Raw genomic sequence first — 4,224 nt, forward strand, 5'->3', positions numbered from 1 at the left:
AAGCGAGAATTGGCTAGGAAGCCAATGTTAATGCCACTTCAAGAGTGGCTGATGATTCAATGCTTGATACTGTGGGTGAGGGTAGCCACCCTACTATTACTCTGCCTGATTCCTACACCTGTGGAGGGTACCACTATCCCTCCCGTTGATACCTTTGTCCCGCCTCCAGCCCCAGCTTCCAGTTCTGGTATTTTTGATGGGGATCTTAGGGGAGCTATTCAAATGTTGACCCAGCTAGTGGCCTCTTAGGCCTAGAGGTCAAATGTTGCGCCCAGTTCATCCAGCTAGCAATGGGATTCTACTAGTTCCAGGGTGAACAGATTTCTTCAGTTAGACCCTCCGGTGTTCACAGGTACCAATCCAGAAGAAGACCCTCAAGATTTCATTGATGAGATGCACAAGACCCTCAGGGTTATGCGTGTAACTGACACGGAGGGAGTAGAGTTGGTTACCTACCATCTGAAAGGGGTGGCCTATTCATGGTTTGAGTTGTGGGGAGATTCACCGAGAGGAGTGGCTCCCTCCGGCGAGGTGGAGCGAGTTTGTTGATGCCTTTATAGATTATTTCCTGCCCACTGAGACAAGGGCAGCTCGTGCAGCAGAGATTGAAAATTTGAAGCTAGGTAACAGAAGTGTATGGGAGTACCACATGGAGTTTGCTTGCTTGTCCAAGTATGTCATTCATATGTTGCCTACAATGGAGGCTAGGGTGCACCGGTTTGTTCAGGGCCTTAATTCTTTGACTATTAATGAGGCTTCTACAGCTGCATTGAATTCTGACATGAATAATGGGAAGATGGTAGCATTTGCTCAGGTCATAGAGAACCGTAAATTGAAGAACTTAATGGAGAGTGAAAGGGAAACAGCAAGTCCCAGTCTACAGTAAACATGGGAGAGTCACTAGGTGGGGGAAGATCAACTTTCAGGGGAGGATTATTAGGGCCTTCCTAGTCTGTTGCATAGTCTTCAGCCAGTGCACCACCATTAGGTCCTAGCCAGCAACAATGGAGTCATTTTAGGCCCTGTCAGGGCAACAGGGGATCCCATCAGCGGGGTCGGTCAAGAGAGAGGTTCCAGAAGCAGCAGAGGTCCCCGTGCCCCAGGTGCGGGAAGATGCACTCAGGGACTTGCTATCTGGAGTTACCTATATGCTATGGATGTGGGATAAGGGGTCATATTCAGAGACATTGTCGTGTATCCTGCCAGGGAGTAGGTAGGGGCACAGCTCTGTCATCCAGTCCAGCAGCTGCTACATCTTCAGCCCCTTCCTCAACTCGAGGTACCCCAACACCTGCAGGGCGTGGTACAGCTAGGGGTGGTGCGTAGAGTTCAGGAGGACCCATCTAGTTTTATGCTATGAGTGGTCGCCAGACTGTAGAGGCTTCCCCAGATGTCGTTACATGTATTCTGACTGTTCAATCTCATGATGTTTATGCACTTATTGACCCTAGTTCCACCTTGTCCTATGTTACCCCTTTTGTTTCTATGGGATACGGGATAGAACCGGATCAGCTTCATGAGCCATTTTGGTGTCTACCCCGGTTGGTGAGTCTATTATGGTTGCTCGGGTTTATAGAGGTTGTGTTGTTACGATACGGGATAGGGATACCACGGCCAATTTTACTGAGTTAGGGATGGTTGACTTTGATGTAATAATGGGAATGGATTGGATTTATTCCTGCTTTGCCAAACTTGATTGTCGGACTAGAACTATGAGGGTTGAATTTCCTAATGAGCCCGTTATTGAATGGGAGGGAGATAATGTAGTGCCTAGAGGTCGGTTTATTTCCTACCTTAAGGCCGCGAAGATGATCAAGAAGGGGTGTATCTATCATTTAGTTCGGGTTACAGACACCAATGCCGATGCGCTTAGCCTTGAGTCTGTACCAGTTGTGAATGAATTTCCGGATGTCTTTCCAGATGAGCTCCCTAGGATTCCACCAGATAGGGAGATTGATTTTGGGATCGATGTGATTCCAGGCACGTAACCTATAATAGTTCCACCTTACAGAATGGCACCGGCAAAATTAAAAGAGCTAAAGGAACAATTGAAGGATTTGCTAGAAAAGGGTTTCATCCGGCTGAGTGTGTCACCGTGGGGTGCACTGGTCTTGTTCGTAAGAAAGAAAGATGGGTCGTTGCGGATGTGTATTGACTACCTGCAACCCAATAAAGTCCCAATCAAAAACAAATACCCTCTACCAAGAATAGATGACTTGTTTGATCAATTGCAAGGTGCTACGTGCTTCTCAAAGATTGACTTGCGGTCCAGGTATCATCAATTGAAGATAAGGGAGTAGGATATTCCAAAAACAGCTTTCAGAACTCAGTATGAGCACTTTGAATTTATGGTAATGTCTTTTGGGCTAACAAATGTCCCGACAGCTTTCATGGATCTTATGAATCGAGTCTTCAAGCCTTTTCTAGACTCCTTTGTGATAGTGTTCATTAACAATATTCTTGTGTATTCCCGAAGTCAGGAGGACCATGCTGACCATCTCGGGGCAGTTTTGCAGACTCTTCGGCAACATCAATTGTATGCAAAATTTTCAAAAATGTGAATTTTGTCTTGAATCTGTCGCGTTCTTGCGTCATGTCGTTTCCGGGGAAGAAATTATGGTTGATCCTCAAAAGATTGCAGTAGTGAAGAATTGGCCTAGACCTACCACTCCAACTGAGATTCGTAGTTTCTTAGGTTTGGCTGGGTACTACAGGAGGTTTGTGGAGGGGTTTTCTACTCTTGCCTCTCCATTGACTAAATTGACGCAGAAAGTAGTTAAATTCCAATGGTCCAATGCTTGTGAGAGGAGTTTCCAAGAATTAAAATCAAGGTTGACAACTGTACCGGTATTAGCCCTGCCAGAGGGCACAGAGAGATTTGTGGTGTATTGCGATTCTTCAAGGGTTGCGCTTGGGTGTGTGTTAATGCAACACGGCAAGGTTATAGCCTATGCTTCTAGGCAACTCAAGAATCATGAGAAGAACTATCCAATCGATGACTTAGAGTTGGCGTCAGTGGTGTTGCGCTAAATATTTGGCGTCATTATTTGTATAGGGTCCATGTGGATGTGTTTATGGATCATAAGAGCCTTCAATATATTTTCAAGCAGAAGGAGTTGAATCTGAGGCAAAGAAGATGGCTAGAGTTACTCAAGGACTATGACATTGATATTCTCTATCACCCGAGAAAGGCTAATTATGTCATGGCAGATGCACTTAGTCAAAAATCTATGGGAATTTTGGCTCATTTGGAGGCCTATCAAAGGCCGTTTGCCAGGGAGGTTCACTAGTTGGCTAGTTTGGGAGTTCACCTTGTGGACTCTAATGAAGGAGGGATAATTGTGCAGAATAGGGCTAAATCATCACTTGTGGCGGAGGTGAAAGAGAAGCAATTCAATGATTCGTTGTTAGCATAACTGAAGGATGGGATTCATAAACACAAGACCACAACTTTTTCTTTTGGAATGAATGATGGTACCCTACGGTACCAAGACTGCCTATGTGTTCCTGATATTGACGGTCTTCGGGAAAGGATCATGGCAGAAGCTCACACTTCCAGGTATTTCGTGCACCCGGTTCTACGAAAATGTATCATGATCTCAAGGAATTTATTGGTGGAACAACTTGAAGAAGGATGTGGCGGACTTTGTGGCAAAACGTCCGAATTGTCAGCAAGTAAAGGCCGAAAATCAAAGGCCCCGTGGATTGGCTCAAAGCATAGAAATTCCAATGTGCAAATGGGAGATGATTAACATGGATTTTGTGGTATGGTTTTCGCGCACTCCGTGCAAGTTCGACTCAATTTGGGTGATCGTGGATCGACTCATGAAATCAGCGCACTTCTTCCCAATTAAATATACCGACACAACGGAACAGTATGCTCAGTTATATATCAGGGAAATAGTTAGGTTGCATGGCACTCCAATCTCCATCATTTCAGATCGGGGGGATCGGTTCATAGCCAACATTTGGAGGAAGTTTCAACAAGGTTTGGGTATGCAGGTAAATCTTAGCACAGCTTTTCATCCTCAAACCGATGGGCAAGTAGAGCGGACTATTCAGACGATTGAGGACATGTTGCGTGCTTGTACTCTTGATTTCAAGGGTAGCTAGGATGACCATTTTCCACTTATAGAATTTGCTTACAACAACAACTTCCATGCTAGTATCCAGATGGCACCATTCGAGGCATTGTACGGTAGGAGATGTAGGTCTCCTATTGGG

This window comes from Nicotiana tabacum, chromosome 16 (assembly GCF_000715075.1).
Source record: "Nicotiana tabacum cultivar K326 chromosome 16, ASM71507v2, whole genome shotgun sequence".
Classification (NCBI taxonomy): Eukaryota; Viridiplantae; Streptophyta; class Magnoliopsida; order Solanales; family Solanaceae; genus Nicotiana; species Nicotiana tabacum.